Here is a 19,838-nt window from a genome sequence, read left to right on the forward strand (position 1 = left end):
AGAGCTGCAGTTTTGGAGAAGGAGATGCGGTCCTTACCAGGAATTTCAGTTATGGTCCAAAATGGATTCCTGGCATCATAGACTCAATGACCGGTCCAGTATCATATACGGTCATGTTGGGAACTGGTCAGGTAGTACGCAGACATGTAGATCAGATACTGACCAGACAAGGGAAAATCGAACTGGAGGTTCCAGAGGAGATGTCGGAGGACAAGTTGGTCCCCAGTTATCCAAATGCATCGGTGGTACCACCACCACGAACAGAGCCAGGTCCACCTGGACCCCTTCATCAAGAGGAAACCATCATAGCAGAGTCAGATACTCTGAGTACTGCTCAGGAGCAGCAGGTGGCTCTGCCACAACCAAGCAGGGACTTGACTGTAAGACGTTCACCAAGACTCTCAAGCCGCCAGAGAGATTGATAACGACCTGCTAGATTCGTTCAGTATGGACTATCGTTAAAGGAGTTTCCTCATGGGACTTTTTAAGAATGTTGTTAAGAAATGAATGTTCAACTTAAGAGGGGAGGGATATAGTAATCTGGGATGTAATGTTTAAGTTATCCACCAGATGGAGCCAAATATTAAGGGTTCACATTCACCAGTATTTAAGGTAATGGGTCATGTATTCAATGTCCTGGTGCACCAGTTTATATGGTAATGAGGCATTGCATTATGGGTATGACTCAGAGGTTCATCCTCCATCTTGGTGCTCGTGCAGTAAGAAATGTGCTTTGCTTCCAGCTGGTAAGAGCTATGTCTCTCTGCTACACCGTGTAATAAACAGTTGGGTTTTGTTCCTAATATCTCGCTTCTCTCAGTTTCTGACCTTACCACTCGGATATCACATTATTTTTTTGGTAAACCCATTTTCAGCTGTATTAATAAAACTGCACCAGGTTACCACTCTTAAAAACATGATGGAATACTTTTTAATGCAAAGAAAAAAGAATTACTTTCCATTGCGTTGTCTGATTGTGCTGGCTCTGGAAGATTTTATGTTTGTGGTTATGCACGTGAATTTTATCGGAAACGCGAACTGTAATATGATCAGATGTGCCTTTTGGACTCAATTTCCCTATTGTGCCCAAAGTGGAACCTCTACCCCAAGGAATGAGTTAGCCGCCAGCCCCTGACACCCTTCCAACCTCCAGCCCCCAACACTCTCCCAACCTCCAGCCCCCGACACTCTCCCAACCTCCTGAGCCTGACACCCTCCCAACCTCCAGCCCCTGACACCCTCCCAACCTCCAGCACCCGACACCCTCCCAACCTCCAGCCCCTGACACCCTCCCAACCTCCAGCCCCCGACATTCTCCCAACCTTCAGCTCCTGACACCCTCCCAACCTCCAGCCTGTAAGATTTGCAAAATGATATTGTATTAATAAGGGTCGAATGGCAGAAGAGGCCATGATTTTAAAGACTGTTTTAAAAGAAGCCCAGGAAAAAGGGGCATTCAAAATGGCCACCAGACCCCGTGACCAACTTATTGGGACACTTTAAAATGGTTCCTGCAGTCCTCAGGCAGCTTTGTGGATTCAACCCACAGTAGGTTCTGGAAGCCGTTCCTGAGAAAACGAAACCAGACTTTAACTTATATACATATAGATTGGATGCAGATCCAGTCAAGATTGGCCTGTAGATAAAGGCTATCTAAATGTTTACCCAGACAAAAGGGAACAGTTTCATATTCATGAGAAGAGCATCAAGGACCCGTTAAGGACATCACCAGGACATTAAAAACAATGAAGGTCATTCCAGACCAGAGATGGCCCTTTACCGGCCATCCCAAAGTATTTTAAAAATATAATAACTACCCCGTTGTGCTCCCAGCCCACCAAAATTAAAACAAAAGACTAAACTGATTTGGCGCGAGATAAGGGCTTCTGATGAGAAGTATATCTGGGGAACCCGGGGGTAGCAGAAAGGACAGCCATCGTGGTGCTACCATCGCATGGGTGGCATCATCGCTTGAAGAAGAAGAAGAGGGTGGTTCGAGCCGGCGTCCCGCCCCGGGGTAAAACATCGGGAGATCATCGACCAACCCCGGGCCGTTGACGAAACGGGAGGTAATAAAAGAAATACTGAAGAAACCTATATGAAAGCCGGCTAGGGGCTTCCAACCGTGGTCAAGCAGATGATCTCCGCCGACAGCCAGGCCAGCCGGTGTCCAGCCATCCCCGATCCGCACCTCAGGAGAGAGGTGTGGCGCAGCTCGCTGGGGCTCCACTAACCACGTGGAGAGAGGACGCCTGAAAGGATCAAAACGCAGACCTGTTTCAAAACTCTACACTCTTCCCATTGGATTGTTGAGCATGTTTCTAGCCCTTCATAATCGGACCTAGATAGGTAAAAGGGGGTGGTCATTTTGGGTATAATTAACATGAGTTGTTGTCCCTCGATGTTCCGTGTGTTTCCCCATTTCATGATGACTTTTGTAAAGTATATTATGCCTGTATCTAGTTTAGCTAGTATTGCATTGTTATGATCTGTTTTTCCCTCCCATGTATCCTCTTATTTGCTTGCATTTGATTTGTTTTTCCTTATGCAATAAAATTCCATTTTGATTCATTAAACTTGGTCCACAAGAGACCTCTCTGCATTGTAGTTCCTGCACCTAAGTCCAGTGTCGAGAATCTAAGGGGTGAGTGGGTCGAACCACTCAAGGTTTTACTGTGCAAAAGAGAGAGAGAGGCCTCTGGCGAGAGAAACCTCTGCGACCTCGGAGAGAAAACCCCTTACAGAAAATGGCGACCGTGGCAGGACACTGGCAGCAGGATTGCAATGTATTAGACCCAGGCTTGAATGGTCGAAATGCAATGGATGAGAGGATAGCGGATTATGTCTTTGGTAAGGTAAATCTCACTAAGCAGTGGATTTCCGATCTCTTACTGGATGGGCGTCTGGTGGACGCAGCCATCAGGTGGACAGACAGCAAAGAGCATAAGAAGTCAGTGGAAAAGGCAGTGTGGCTGATGTGCTACAAGAAACAGGTCCAGATTTTGCACCGGGTCGTTGCAGCGCAGGCAGCCAAAATCACTGCCCAGGCAGCAGAAATAGAGGAAAAGGCCATGGGTGGGGAAAAACTCATCACAGCGCTTCACGCGCTGAATCAAGAATGCCAAGTTGTAGCCAGCCAACATCAGGCTAGAATAGAGTATCTGGAATGCCAGGTTACTGAGGCAAAGATCCATGAAGCGAGAATACGGGAGAAAAACGCCCACCTCGCTCAACAGCTAAGAGCGCAGGAGGAGAGAGTAGTGGAAGTCAAGGCAGCTTACAAGCTGGCCCTTGAACATGGGTTTGAGAGCGCAGACCATGGCCCCTGCCAAAAGACCATAGAGGACCTGAGAACAGCCCTGGTTAAGGCAAAAGGCAAGGTATGCCTCGTAAGCCCAAAAGCAAGTCAGATTGACTTTTTGCAGGAGTCCAAACATCCGGTTCCTTGCAAAGTAGTTGTGGCACCAGTCACTGAACCCTCAGCCCCGCCAAGCTATAGTGAGGCTTGGCCCGAAAAGGGGGTGGTGGAAGAAAGGGTAGCCGAGATGGTACAGAAGGAGGAACAGCCCCTGGTAGCAAAGCCGGAGCCGGCACCAATGTGTCCTGCTCGGCACCAGAGGTTCGGTCCCAACGAGAACAATGGTGATCCCGGACCCCACATGAACCAACTCGTGGTGCCATACACTGCCTCACAACTAAGATCCATGGTGACCCACCTCCCAAGACTCACAGTAAAGGGAGATCCGTCAGTTCATTTCAGGGAGATAGAGGAGACAGCCGCCATCAATGATTGTGATGATCTTGAACAGGCAAAGATGCTGCTCTTCTCCCTGGATAGCACAATCCTTCAGTGCCTCTCAGACGAGAGTAAGAGGGGACGGAAAGGGTATACGGATCTCAGGGATGAAGTCTTGGAAGTTATGGGAGTGGATGACGGTAATCCATTCCAACGGGTGGAAGGGACTGTGCAGCTAGCTGGAGAACCCCCGCGGGTTTTCGCAGAAAGGCTGTGGCCAGTGTATCGACGCAGTTGTCCGGGCATGCATGAACGGGTTGGAGTGAGCGCCGAACAGCAGGTTCATTGGCTCCGTTGCTTGGTTACTAACAGCTTGCCACAGAATCAGGCCTTAGCCAGGTCTTGGTTTGACCCTCAAGGTCACGGTGTCACGGAGGAAGCGGTGCTCCGCCAGCTCACCGTGGCATACAAGAATTGTAGAGGTCAGGAGAGACCTCCCTCTAAGGGAAAAGTGCATGAGGCAAAACCCGCAGCCCCAAGCAAGAAGGAGTGGCGTCAGGAGGGGATTCGCCCTGCCCAAGCCAAGCTCAATTGCTACGGGTGTGGGAAGGATGGACATTGGCGCAAGGACTGTAGAAATCCGCGGAAGGATAGTAAGGGAAAATTTCCCACAGCCCAAATCCAAGCCTAGACCGCCGCACCAGCACCAGCCCAAACACAAGCCGCAGCTCCTGTCCCAGCAAAGGGGGCCGGTGCAGCTATGGATCCCGCTGCGATAGAATCAATTTTAGAGACAATGCGGTCTCTTATGATCGCGCAGGGGAAGATAGCTGTCACCACCGGTCTTGTCGTTCCCGAAAACCCGACTCCTGTGCCCGTCTACCTGTGTGCGCTGCGATATGATGTATGGAGGCGACCCCTCGTGGAGATGGAGGTGGAGGAGGTAAAAGGGATCTATTTGTTGGATACAGGGGCATCGTGCACCGTGATCCACGCAGATAACCCCACCGCCTCGCCTCTGTCCACAGGGGTCCCATACCTTCTGTTGGGCATCACGGGCGAAGAACAGGCTGGCGCACATTCCATTCCCCTCTCCATTCATTTAGGACCACTCCACACCACGTGGAAGTGTACACTAATGCAGTGGGAGGTGGGGGGTGGAACGGGAGTCCTTGGGTCTGATTTCTTGGTAGCCCACGGGATCCTCGTGGACCTGAGAAATCACTGTCTCTGGGGAGCGGGTGCGAGCGTGAAAGGGATAGAGGATGCCAAGGCCAACCCAACGAAAGCACGGGTCGGCCGGCGGAAAGAAAAATTCTTGGGTCTGACCCTCCGCGCTGGCGAGGGAGACATGGAATAGGATAAACCGGAATCGGTGCAAGATCCACCGGTCCCCGCCAGTCGCGTAGTGAAGGTACCCCGACGCAATAAGTGGTTTCACTTCAAGCGGTGCAAATTGTTTAAGCCGGGTGCAAAAGAGCCAGCAACTGAAGCAAGGTCTGAGGGTGATAATCTTCAGCCTGAGACATGCAAAAAGTCACAGACCCCCACAGGCTGGAACTGTAGCCTGCTTGGAGGGAGAAGCTGTCCCGCCCACCTGGGAGGTTTCCCCACTGGCCTGGGACTCGGACGAGGAGGAGCCCGAACAGCTAGGCCCTGCCCTCGACACGATTCTGGAGGAGGTGGAGTCGGAGGACGGAGGTCCCGCCCTCAACTCAAGCGTGGGGGAGGTAGAAATTGGGGGCGGAGATTCTCCACCTGTAGGGACAGGTGAGGCAGAGCCGTCTGCCACAAACCCTAATCCCAAAGGGGCGGAGCCTGAGGGGAGGGAGCCGAAGCCCACAGTCGTGGAAGAGCCACGGGCTGTGAACGCTGAAGTCCCACCCGAAGGTCCACTCGCTAAGGGAGCCTGCCCAAATCCCAAAGGGGCGGAGCCTGAAGGAAGTGAGCCAAAGCCAGCAGCCGTGGAAGGGCCACGGGCTGTGAGGGCTAAAGTCCCAACCAAAGGTCCGCTCGCTAAGGGAGCCACGCCCAAAGTACCTCTTCGCAGGTCGACTCGAATGCCTCAGCCGGTAAAACCTTGGCCCGATTCCCCCGTTCTCAGTAAATGCTGACTTGGGAAATCCCTGACAAAACGCAGTCCCCGATTGACAGCAAAAGGCTGCGGTGAACCCAAGCCACAGGTCACTGCAGCCCCGCCACAGGGAGCGGCAAGCTGCAGTCCAATCAGGGATTAGGCAAGCCGCCCGGGGACGGGCGGCGCTATACATAAGTTAAGTTTAAGTTGTGTAAATATTAAAGTGATTAGTGTTAAGTAGCTTTGGAATCTGCTCAGTATGTGTGTTGTTTTGGATCGAGGTCGAAAGACCCGATCATGCCTTCACCTAAGCCAAAATCTCTCAGGAGCCTGGCTATATCGTTTAATTTTGTTACAGGACCCAGAGAGATGAGAGGGATTCTCATCGCATTCGCGGTGATCGGGTGGAGCTGGGCCTATCGGGGCCGCACCAAGGACTCCACGCTCTACGGGTGCTCAGGGAGCACAGCCCCCATCGCGACTGATGGGACGGGCACCCGGGACGTTGAGGAGACAGCCACCTATTTCCACGAAGGGAGGTGGCCAGGATGGCTGGGGTCGAACTCTACGGAATACTCCAGCCAGTCCGGGTTTGCGTACCGAGAATCTTCCTTGATGTGCCCCCGAGTGAGGGTCAAAGCACCCAGAGTCAGCGTTACCGTCGGGAAGAAGATTTGCCTTGTGTGTTTTGGACATGTTCCTTTGGACCGATGGTGGTGGCTGTGCAAGTTGAGCAGAACCATGAAGAACTCTACGGTCGAGTGGGAAAGACTGGGTAACAATGCCCGTCGGACTATTACGGGGACTCAAGGGGGGTTGAGTGTCTGTTGGGACAAATGGTGGGAACCAGATGAGGGGATTTACATCTGTATGTGGGGTTCAGAACGCGCCTGCCCCACAGGCGTCTCCATCTTTTTCCAAAGGCAGTGGCAGGATGCTGGGAAAGGAATGAGGTGGGACGTCAGCACACGGGCGTGCGGAGTCCCATACTCTCAGATCCCAGTAAACGCCACTGAGCTCATCACCCGCCCCCGCAAGCCCCTGCCCACGATTCCGGTAGCCAAAGCCCACAAGGAAGGGTGCCCCACCACTACCAAGGGTCCCGGGAACGGATTGGTATTAATACCCACAGGTCAGGTGCTGTACCAAGGGGTGCACTACACGGTGGCCTCGGTGATTTTAAACCTCACCGAGGTGCGATTGCCAGAGTGGTGCCCCAAGGAAATGGAGCAATTGTACCAGGTCCTGTTAACAAACATGTTCAGACAGTTTTATGAATTCGACTTTGCTGATGTAGACAGAGCCAAATTGTACACCACACCACATGAGGTCTTGGACAGGGTAGGGAGACAAAGAAGGGGTACAGTAAATGATATTTTTACAGCTTTTAACACAGGGACTTCATTCATCAACACTCTGGATGACGTGGAGCTGCAGACCCAGATTAATGGTTTGAAAACACAGTTACAAAAGATACTGACTGATGAGAACAAGGTAGTGGGTTTTGAGTTACATGAGGACCAGGCCATGACACTACACTTAAAAGAAATTATTGCTGAGCTGGAGAAACACGCTAAAACGGTTAATGCTCTCATCAGGGAGGATCGGAATGCGTCCGATCAGGCTGCGCAGAACGAAGCTTGCGTGCTGTACGGGGCGTGGTTACTGGGCGAGGGCCGCAGTAATCTGTAGGATTTAAAACAAGGTTTAGTCCCCTCCTGGATCAGCAACAAGCACCTCACAGCCCTCCACCCTTTTGAAAATGCATTAAGTCCATGCCAGCTCAGACTAGCTTCAGAAGCCTACCCAGTCCCAGTGGACTGTGGACGGTCTAATCACACCATTATGGGTATAGTGGTAAGAATGCTGGTGATGGGAAAGACAGCTAAACCCGCCCCGGTATACAGGGTGGAGAACATTGGAGTCATTCAGTGGGGTGCACACATTCGCTATACAGCGGTCCCACCTTACATCATTCGATAGGAGCATGCAATGATGGGTACCGACCTCTCGGGGTGCTGGAGCCGGGGAGCACACATCATCCTGTGTCCCCAGCACTTGAATGCCTATTCGAAACCACAGTGTGGTTTCAGAACTGCTGGCGCGAAGCCTATAAATTGCACCATGGAGGCAATGGCACAAGGCCATGTGCCCCCGCAGGTAGCATATATAGGAGGTGGGACATACTGTGTCACTACTGCAGCGCCCCACTGCCAACATGGACAGCACGGCTGGTGTCCGGTGAGTGACAGCAGTTTCTGTTTCAAGCCCAAGGCAGAAGTTCAAGTGGCCCAAGAGCGAATTGTCCCCATTCCTGAACCTTCCACTGTTCACATCACTGTTAAAGAGAATTTCACCGATCTGTAACGATTCGTTGCAGATTTCGGATATATCATTCCCCCTCTCCCTGAACACCTCACCAAGATATTAAAAGCTGTTGTCGTTTCACAGAAACATTTTTACACACTGGAGCAGAAGACTTTAGAGATAGGGGCAAACATATTGGATATAGTAACCCCACCGTGGTGGGACCTGTTCACTAATGTAGAAGTCCCTTCTTGGATTAGGATAGCCTCCCACATCCTTGTAGTGTGTTAGGTTTTTATTGTGATTTATTTACTGTCTGTACACTGTAAGAAGGTAAAACATTCACAGAAGTATGAGAACAGGGGAGAATGGAGAGAGCATTATGTGCGGGTAGAAGAAGAGACACCTGTTTAGATTTTTGCTGATATTCTCCCTCCTTTTTGTTTAATGTTTGATCATGTGTGATTTTTGAGTGTACTTTATTTTTATTATTGAAGTTTATTAAGCGAGTTGGTATTAATAAAAGATAATGGCCTAGAAATTCAGTTGCCTTAGCGCCGCTTTTGAGGCGCTAGAGGGACTAGCGCCAGAGTTATGGCCAGTTTTAAAATTCCCTGGGGCCCTAAATCGGCGTTGCACCGGTAGCGCTGCGCCGGCACCGATGACGTCATTGGTGTGCGCAGCGTCCCGGTTGCCATGCCGACGGGCCCTAGCACCGAAATTCAGTTGCGGCCGCCTCGCCCGTGGCAGCCGCAACTAAGACTCTGGCAACAGAGTCCAACATGTGTTTGCGCCGGCGCATTAAAGGCCCCGCGGCGGCCGGCCGCTTTCCCGCCGGCCGCCTGCCCGCAGCTCCCTCCCCAGACTTCTCCCCCCCCCCCCCCCGGAACAGATGCAAGCCCGGCACTTGTCCGAGGTGCCGGGCTCATTTTTGAAGAGATTTGCGCGGGCCGCGGCCGGGTGCAGGCAGCTCCTCCTTAACGGAAGGAGGAGGCCTGCACTTCCCGAGCCTGCCGCACCGCATCGGGTGCCGCAGCGCCGGAATTGCGGCGCGAAACGGCAGTTAGCGCCGATTTACCGCCGCAAAGACCCTTAAGTAGCGCCGGCAGCCGTTTGGGCGCGGCGCTACTGAATTTTTGGCGCGCGCAGGGGGACTTAGCGCCGGCACTAACATCCGGCGCTAAAGCCCTGGCTAAGCCAAAACCCAATTTCTAGGCCAATGTGTATGAACCAGGTGGTGTACGGATATTAGTCCCCCCTCCACACCTGGAAAAATGTGTTTCAAGATTTTAAACCCAATGTTTTGCCATCTATAGATGCTTTATGCACACTGTAGGTTTTCTGAAATTGGAAATACATGTGTCGTGGGGTCATAGGCAGGTAATTACAGGGGATGGTTTAATTGTGGAAGGTCAGAAAATTTGGCTCACCCAGAATTATGATACTTCAAACAAGTTATAGTATCATCAGGGGGGACTGTAAGATTCGCAAAATTGATACTGTATTAATAAGGGTCGAATGGCAGAAGAGGCCATGATTTTAAAGACTGTTTTAAAAGAAGCCCAGGAAAAAGGGGCATTCAAAATGGCCACCAGACCCTGTGACCAAATTATTGGGACACTTTAAAATGGTTCCTGCAGTCCTCAGACAGCTTTGTGGATTCAACCCACAGTAGGTTCTGGAAGCCGTTTCTGAGAAAACGAAACCAGACTTTAACTTATACATATAGATTGGATGCAGATCCAGTCAAGATTGGCCTGTAGATAAAGGCCATCTAAATGTTTACCCAGACAAAAGGGAACAGTTTCATATTCATGAGAAGAGCATCAAGGACCCGTTAAGGACATCACCAGGACATTAAAAACAATGAAGGTCATTCCAGACCAGAGATGGCCCTTTACCGGCCATCCCAAAGTATTTTAAAAATATAATAACTACCCCGTTGTGCACCCAGCCCGCCAAAATTAAAACAAAAGACTAACCTGATTTGGTGCGAGATAAGGGCTTCTGATGAGAAGTATATCTGGGGAACCCGGGGGTAGCAGAAAGGACAATCATCGTGGTGTTACCATCGCATGGGTGGTACCATCGCTTGAAGAAGAAGAAGAAGGTGGTTCGAGCCGGCGTCCCGCCCCGGGGTAAAACATCGGGAGATCATCGACCAACCCTGGGCCGTTGACGAAACGGGAGGTAATAAAAGAAATACTGAAGAAACCTATATGAAAGCCAGCTAGGGGCTTCCAACCGTGGTCAAGCAGATGATCTCCGCCGACATCCAGGCCAGCCGGTGTTCAGCCATCCCCGACCCGCACCTCAGGAGAGAGGTGTGGCGCAGCTCGCTGGGGCTCCACTAACCACGTGGAGACAGGACGCCTGAAAGGATCAAAACGCAGACCTGTTTCAAAACTCTATACTCTTCCCATTGGATTGGTGAGCATGTTTCTGGCCCTTCATAATCGGATCTAGATAGGTAAAAGGGGGTGGTCATTTTGGGTATAATTAACATGAGTTGTTGTCCCTCGATGTTCCGTGTGTTTCCCCATTTCATGATGACTTTTGTAAAGTATATTATGCCTGTATCTAGTTTAGCTAGTATTGCATTGTTATGATCTGTTTTTCCCTCCCATGTATCCTCTTATTTGCTTGCATTTGATTTGTTTTTCCTTATGCAATAAAATTCCATTGTGATTCATTAAACTTGGTCTACAAGAGTCCTCTCTGCATTGTAGTTCCTGCACCTAAGTCCAGTGTCGAGAATCTAAGGGGTGAGTGGGTCGAACCACTCACGGTTTTACTGTGCAAAAGAGAGAGAGAGGCCTCTGGCGAGAGAAACCTCTGTGACCTTAGAGAGAAAACCCCTTACAAGCCCCCGACCCACTCCCAACCTCCTACCCCCGACACCAATCCAAACTTCAGCCCCTGACACCATCCCAAAATCCAGCCCCAAACCCTCCCAACCTTCAGCCCCCGACCCCCTGCCAACCTCCAGCCCCTGACACCCTCCCAACCTCCAGCCCCCGACACCCTTCCAACTTCCAGCCCCTGACACCCTCCCAACCTCCAGCCCCGACCCGCTCCCAACCTCCAGCCCCCGACACCCTTCGAACCTCCAGCCCCTGACCCTCTCCCAACCTCCAGCCCCCTCCCCCCTCCCAACCTCCAGCCCCCGGCACCCTTCCAACCTCCAGCCCCCGACCCTCTCCCAACCTCCAGCCCTCGACCCCCTCCGAACCTCCAACCTCCGACCCCCTCCCAACCTCCAGCCCCAACACCCTTCCAACCTCCAGCCCCCGACCCCCTCCCAACCTCTAGCCCCCGACCCCCTCGCAACTTCCAGCCCATGACACCCTCCCAACCTCCAGCCCATGACACCCTCCCGACCTCCAGCCCCCGACCCCCTCCCAACATCGAAACATAGAAACATTGAAGATAGGAGCAGGAGTAGGCCATTCGGCCCTTCGAGCCTGCTCCGCCATTCAATGAGATCATGGCTGATGATCCAAATTCAGTACCCGGTCCCTGCCTTCTCCCCATATCCCTTGATCACTTCAGCCTTAAGAAATATATCCAACTCTTTCTTGAATATATTTAATGAAATGGCCTCCACCACCCTCTGTGGCAGAGAATTCCACAGGTTCACCACTCTCTGGGTGAAGAAATTCCTCCTCATTTCAGTCCTAAATGTCCTACCCCATATCCTTAGACTGTGACCCCTGGTTCTGGACTCCCTGACCGTCGGGAACATCCTTCCAGCATCTAGTCTGTCCAGGCCTGACAGAATTTTATAGGTTTCGATGAGATCCCCTCTCAATCTTCAAAACTCCAGTGAGTATAAGCCCAATCGACCCAATCTCTCCTCATACGTCATTCCTGCCATCCCAGGTATCAGCCTGGTGAATCTTCGCTGCACTCCTTCCATGGCAACCTCCAGCCCATGACACCGTCTCAACCTCCTACCCCGACACCCTTCCAACCTCCAGACCCCGACCCCCTCCCAACCTCCAGCCCGGACCCCCTCCCAACCTCCTACCCCGACACCGTCTCAACCTCCAGACCCCGACCCCCTCCCAAACTCCGGCCCGGACCCCCTCCCAACCTCCTACCCCGACACCGTCTCAACCTCCAGACCCCGACCCCCTCCCAACCTCCGGCCCGGACCCCCTCCCAACCTCCTACCCCGACACCCTCCCAACCTCCAACCCGGACCCCCTCCCAACCTCCTACCCCGACACCCTCCCAACCTCCAGCCCGGACCCCCTCCCAACCTCCTACCCCGACACCCTTCCAACCTCCAGCCCCTGACACCCTTCCAACCTCCAGCCCATGACACCCTCCCAACCTCCAGACCCCGACCCCCTCCCAACCTCCAGCCCGGACCCCCTCCCAACCTCCGGCCCGGACCCCCTCCCAACCTCCTACCCCGACACCCTTCCAACTTCCAGCCCATGACATCCTCCCAACCTCCAGCCCCCGACACCATCCCAACCTCCAGCCCCCGAAACCCTTCCAAACTCCAGCCCCCGACACCCTTCCAACCTCCAGCCCCTGAAACCCTCACAACCTCCAGCCCCAACCCCCTCCCAACCTCCAGCCCCCGACACCCTTCCAACCTCCAGCCCCCGAAACCCTTCCAAACTCCAGCCCCCGACACCCTTCCAACCTCCAGCCCCTGAAACCCTCACAACCTCCAGCCCCAACCCCCTCCCAACCTCCAGCCCCCGACACCCTTCCAACCTCCAGCCCCCGAAACTCTCCCAACCTCCAGCCACCGACACCCTCCCAACCTCCAGCTCCCGACCCTCCCAACCTCAAGCCCCCGACCCTCTCCCAACCTCAAGCCCCCGACCCCCTCCCGACCTCAAGCCCCTGACCCTCTCCCAACCTCCAGCCCCTGACACCCTCCCAAACTCCAGCCCCTGATCCTCTCCCGACCTCCAGCCCCTGACACCCTCCTAACCTCCAGCCCCTGACCCTCTCCCGACCTCCAGCCCTTGACCCTCTCCCAACCTCCAGCCCCCGACCCTCTCCCAACCTCCAGCTCCCGGCCCCCTCCCAACCTCCAGCCCGCTCCCACCTCCCAACCTCCAACCCCCTCCCCCCTCCCAACCTCCAGCCCCCGACACCCTTCCAAGCTCTAGCCCCCGAAACCCTTCCAACCTCCAACCGCCGACGCCCTCCCAACCTCCAGCACCCGAACCCCTCCCAACTTCCAACCCCCGACCCTCTCCCAACCTCCAGCACCTGACCACCTCCCAACCTCCAGCCCCTGACCCCCTCCCGACCTCCAGCCCCCGACCCCCTCCCGACCTCCAGCCCCCGACCCCCTCCTGACCACCAGCCCCTCACCCTCTCCCAACCTCCAGCCCCCGACCCCCTCCAGACCTCCAGCCCCTCACCCTCTCCCAACACCCAGCCCCTGACACACTCCCAACCTCCAGCCCCCGACACCCTCCCAACCTTCAGCCCCCGACACCCTTCCAACCTCCAGCACCCGACCCCATCCAGACCTCCAGCCCCCGACACCTTTCCAAACTCCAGCCCCCGACACTCTCCCAACCTCCAGCCCCCGACCCCCTCCCAACTTCCAGCCCATGACACCCTCCCAACCTCCAGCTCCCGACCCCCTCCCAAACTCCAGCCCCGACAGCCTCCCAACCTCCAACCCCCGACACCCTCCCAACCTCCAGTCCCCGACCCCCTCCTAACCTCCAGCCCCCGACCCCATCCCGACTTCCAGCCCCTCACCCTCTCCCAACCTCCAGCCCCCGGCCCCCTCCCGACCTCCAGCCCCTCACCCTCTCCCAACCCCCAGCCCCTGACACCCTCCCACCCTCCAGCCCCCGACACCCTTCCAACCTCCAGCCCCCGACCCCCTCCCAATCTCCAGCCCCCGACCCCCTCCCAACTTCTAGTCAATGACAAACTCCCAACCTCCAGCTCCCGAACCCCTCCCAACCTCCAGCCCCGACAGCATCCCAACCTCCAACCCCCGACACCCTCCCAACCTGTAGCCCCTGACCCCCTCCCAACTTCCAGCCCCCGACCCTCTCCCAACCTCCAGTCCCCAACCCCCTCCCAACCTCCAGCCCCCGACCCTCTCCCAACCTCCAGCCCCTGACCCCCTCCGAACCTCCAGCCGCCGATCTCCTCCCGACCTCCAGCCCCTGACCCTCTCCCAATCTCCAGCCCCCGACACCCTCCCAACCTCCAGCCCCTGACCCTCTCCCAATCTCCAGCCCCCGACACCCTCCCAACCTCCAGCTCCCAACACCCTCCCAGCCTCCAGCCCCGAGAGCCTCCCAACCTCCAACCCCCGACAGCCTCCCAACCTCCAACCCCCGACCCCCTCCCAACCTCCAGCCCCGACCCCCTCCCGACCTCCAGCCCCTCAACCTCTCCCAACCTCCAGCCCCCGACCCCCTCCCGACCTCCAGCCCCTCACCCTCTCCCAACCTCCAGCCCCCGACCCTCTCCCGACCCTCAGCCCCGAACCCCTCCCAACTTCCAGCCCATGACACCCTCCCAATTCCAGCTCCCGACCCCCTCCCAACCTCCAGCCCTGACAGCCTCCCAACCTCCAACCCCCGACACCCTCCCAACCTCCAGCCCCCGACACCCTCCCAACCTCCAGCCCCGACCCTCTCCCGACCTCCAGCTCTTGACCCTCTCCCAACCTCCAGCCCCCGTCCCTCTCCCAAACTCCAGCCCCCGACCCCCTCCCAACATCCAACCCCGACCCCCTCCCAACCTCCAGCCCCCAACACCCTTCCAAGCTCCAGCCCCCGACCCCCTCCCAACCTCCAGCCCCCGACCCCCTCCCAACCTCCAGCCCCCGACACCCTTCCAAACTCCAGCCCCCGACACCCTTCCAACCTCCAGCCCCCGACACCCTCCCAACCTCCAGCCCCCGACCCCCTCCCAAACTCCAGCCCCCGACCCTCTCCCAACCTCCAGCCCCCGACCCCCTCCCAACCTCCAGCCCCCGGCCCCCTCCCGACCTCCAGCCCCCAAACCCCTCCCAACCTCCAGTACCCGACACCCTTCCAACCTCCAGCCCCCGACACACTTCCAACTTCCAGCCCCCGACACCCTCCCAACCTCCAGCCCCCGACCCCCTCCCAAACTCCAGCCCCCGACCCTCTCCTAACCTCCAGCCCCCGACCCCCTCCCAACCTCCAGCCCCCGGCCCCCTCCCGACCTCCAGCCCCCAAACCCCTCCCAACCTCCAGTACCCGACACCCTTCCAACCTCCAGCCCCCGACACACTTCCAACTTCCAGCCCCCGACACCCTCCCAACCTCCAGCCCCCGACACCCTTCCAAACTCCAGCCCCCGACACCCTTCCAACCTCCAGCCCCCGACACCCTCCCAACCTCCAGCCCCCGACACCCTCCCAACCTCCAGCCCCCGACCCCCTCCCAAACTCCAGCCCCCGACCTTCTCCCAACCTCCAGCCCCCGACCCCCTCACAACCTCCAGCCCCCGGCCCCCTCCCGACCTCCAGCCCCCAAACCCCTCCCAACCTCCAGTACCCGACACCCTTCCAACCTCCAGCCCCCGACACACTTCCAACTTCCAGCCCCCGACACCCTCCCAACCTCCAGCCCCCGACCCCCTCCCAAACTCCAGCCCCCGACCCTCTCCTAACCTCCAGCCCCGACCCCCTGCCAACCTCCAGCCCCCGACACCCTCCCAACCTCCAGACCCTGACACCCTCCCAACCGCCAACCCCTGACCCCCTCCCAACCTTCAGCTCCCCAACACCCTCCCAACCTCCAGCCCCTGACACCCTCCCAACCTCCAGCCCTGACACCCTCCCAACCTCCAGCCCCGACCCTCTCCCGACCTCCAGCCCCTGACCCTCTCCCAACCTCCAGCCCCTGACACCCTCCCAACCTCCAGCCCCGACCCTCTCCCGACCTCCAGCCCCTGACCCTCTCCCAACCTCCAGCCCCCGACACTCTCCCAACCTCCAGCCCCCGACACTCTCCCAACCTCCAGCCCCGACACTCTCCCAACCTCCAGCCCCCGCCACCCTCCCAACCTCCAGCCCCCGACACCCTCCCAACCTCTAGCCCCCGACACCCTGCCAACCTCCAGCCCCCGATCCCCATCCAACCTCCAGCCCCCAACCCATCAAAAGATCCTCTAGCCCCCGACCCCTCCGACGATCTCCAGCCCCTGACCCTTCCGACGATCTGCAGCCCCTGACCCCGCCAATGATCTCCAGCCCTCGAACCTGCCGAAGATCTGCAGCCTCGACCCTTCCAACGATCTGCAGCCCCTGACCCCACCAATGATCTCCAGCCGCTGACCCCTCCGAAAATCTGCAGGCTTTGACCTTACTGAAGATCTGCAGCCCATGACCCCGCTGACGATCTGCAGCTCCCTACCCCTCTGAAGATCCTCCAGCCCCCAGCCCTGCCGAAGATCTGCAGCCCCCGACCCCTCCAAAGATCCTCTAGCCACTAGCCCCGCCGAAGATCTGCAACTCCCTACCCCTCTGAAGATCCTCCAGCCCCCAGCCCCCAGCCCCACGAACGATCTGCAGCCCCCGGCCCCTCCGAAGGTCCCCGGCCTCCTGACCCACACCACCACCACCCCGCACCCCCCACCCCGCACCCCTCGATCCCTCTCTCCCTCCTCTCTACGGCCTGGTACCACAGGCTTACCTGCCCAACAGCCAGCCTCCCCATCTGACTGGCTGCGAGTGGGAAACAGTGATTCAAAATGTTCATTAGGCCCTGTCATTAAATTCGGCAGGACCTAAGGTTCTCCCGGGTTTTCTGACCGCATTGCAGCCCCTCCCACTTCCTACCTGCCTCCAAATTAAAATTCCGGCCATTAGCTCTGATTCTCTTTCCACAGATGTGGCCTGGCCTGCTGAGCAGTTGCAGCATTTTCTGTTTATATTTCAGATTTCCAGCATCCGCAGTATTTTGCCTTTTTCTTAATGCAGGATTGTCCAATACGTTTGCTGCTAGCCACATGTGCCTAATTGGGAGTCCAGATGTGGCTAATTGCTATTTTGATTAGTAAATAAAAAATGAGTAATAAACACCGTCATTGGACATGTGATCTCAACGTGGACTTTAACCTTTTTGTATGTTTGTTGGAAAATGGTAAGACAAAAAGTAGAGTGTGTGAGTGTGCTTTGATCGTCGTGTATGTTTTCCTTACTGCTTATTGGTTATCTGCTAAAATGGTGGGCAACACGGTGGAAACACTAGCAACATTGTATGGAGAGTGGAACTGTCATTGTGATCAGATCATCCAAACCAGCAGAAGAAAGCAAACTAACCAATAACAAGCAGCTCCAGCAGGACACGTCATGGCAACGGGCAAGCAGCATCCAACCATGTTCTGGACGAGGAGCGGGGGTGGGTCTGGACGAGGAGCGGGGGTGGGTCTGGACGAGGAGCAGGGGTGGGTCTGGACGAGGAGCGGGGGTGGGTCTGGACGAGGAGCGGGGGTGGGTCTGGACGAGGAGTGGGGATGGGTCTGGACGAGGAGTGGGGGTGGGTCTGGATGAGGAGTGGGGGTGGGTCTGGATGAGGATTGGGGACGGGTCTGGATGAGGAGCGGGGGTGGGTCTGGATGAGGAGTGGGGGTGGGTCTGGACGAGGAGTGGGGGTGGGTCTGGATGAGGAGCGGGGGTGGGTCTGGACGAGGAGTGGGGATGGGTCTGGACGAGGAGTGGGGGTGGGTCTGGACGAGGAGCGGGGATGGGTCTGGATGAGGAGCGGGGGTGGGTCTGGACGAGGAGCGGGGATGGGTCTGGATGAGGAGCGGGGGTGGGTCTGGGCGAGGAGTGGGGGTGGGTCTGGACGAGGAGCGGGGGTGGGTCTGGACGAGGAGTGGGGATGGGTCTGGATGAGGAGCGGGGGTGGGTCTGGACGAGGAGTGGGGATGGGTCTGGACGAGGGGTGGGGATGGGTCTGGATGAGGAGTGGGGGTGGGTCTGGACGAGGAGCAGGGGTGGGTCTGGACGAGGAGCGGGGGTGGGTCTGGACGAGGAGCGGGGGTGGGTCTGGACGAGGAGTGGGGGTGGGTCTGGACGAGGAGCGGGGGTGGGTCTGGACGAGGAGTGGGGATGGGTCTGGATGAGGAGCGGGGGTGGGTCTGGACGAGGAGTGGGGATGGGTCTGGACGAGGAGTGGGGATGGGTCTGGACGAGGAGTGGGGATGGGTCTGGATGAGGAGTGGGGGTGGGTCTGGACGAGGAGTGGGGGTGGGTCTGGATGAGGATTGGGGGTGGGTCTGGACGAGGAGTGGGGACGGGTCTGGACGAGGGGTGGGGACGGGTCTGGACGAGGAGTGGGGGTGGGTCTAGACGAGGAGCGGGGGTGGGTCTGGACGAGGAGTGGGGATGGGTCTGGATGAGGAGTAGGGGTGGGTCTGGATGAGGAGTTGGGGTGGGTCTGGACGAGGAGTGGGGATGGGTCTGGACGAGGAGCAGGGGTGGGTCTGGACGAGGAGCGGGGGTGGGTCTGGACGAGGAGCGGGGGTGGGTCTGGACGAGGAGCGGGGGTGGGTCTGGACGAGGAGTGGGGGTGGGCCTGGATGGGGAGTGGGGATGGGTCTGGACGAGGAGTGGGGGTGGGTCTGGACGAGGAGTGGGGATGGGTCTGGACGAGGAGTGGGGATGGGTCTGGACGAGGAGTGGGGATGGGTCTGGACGAGGAGCGGGGGTGGGTCTGGACGAGGAGCGGGGGTGGGTCTGGACGAGGAGTGGGGATGGGTCTGGACGAGAAGTGGGGGTGGGTCTGGACGAGGAGCGGGGGTGGGTCTGGACGAGGAGTGGGGATGGGTCTGGACGAGGAGTGGGGGTGGGTCTGGACGAGGAGCGGGGGTGGGTCTGGACAAGGAGTGGGGATGGGTCTGGATGAGGAGTGGGGGTGGATCTGGACGGGGAGCAGGGTTGGGTCTGGACGAGGAGTGGGGATGGGTCTGGACGAGGAGTGGGGGTGGCTCTGGCACATCTCGTGTGAGTCAACATTCTTGGTAATCACTCGGATGAAGTCAAAGTAGCGCTCGCAAAGCTGGACAAAATGTAGAAGCTGCGCTAAGATGTGCTTTTGCCTCCTACATTCATGCCAATTCCAAACGTTGGTGAAAGTTTCACACTGACTGGTGCTGGATGTTTGTTCAGTAAATATACATGTGAAGTGCATTGACCTGTATTGTGTGTAAGGAGTTTTCTTCTAAAATTAACGCATGTGTCCAAAACTGTGTCACCACATCTTTGACTAGTCAACGATTTCTATTGGACAACAGGGTCTCCTAAACTGGACACAATATTCTAACTATGGCCTAATAAATGATTTGTATAGGTTTAATATTACCTCTTTGATTTTATACACAATATTATGTTGGTGGTTACTGATTAACTGCACATTCATAGCATTAAACCCCTTTCTCTTTATGTAGCCAATGGTATTGTGCCTAGGGGCCATGACAGCCACACAGTTGCCATCAATCATCCCCTATATGTTTGACAAACCATCAATGCAGTGAATTATGCAGTCATGTCATGTCATGCCGGTGTCACTGTTCAGTAGGAAAAGAGATTAACCTCTTAGCCTTGCTGAATAATGCATCAATCACCTTTTCGCTAGATTGTGCACAGCAAATTGACTAATACAGCAGATATCATCGCCACTTGACTGGAAGGACATGGAGGCATAAAAATTGAATGCCAATCTTGTGTTAGTGTTA

This window comes from Somniosus microcephalus, chromosome 3 (genome assembly GCF_052327205.1).
Source record: "Somniosus microcephalus isolate GS21.2 chromosome 3, FLI_Smic_1.0, whole genome shotgun sequence".
NCBI lineage: Eukaryota > Metazoa > Chordata > Chondrichthyes > Squaliformes > Somniosidae > Somniosus > Somniosus microcephalus.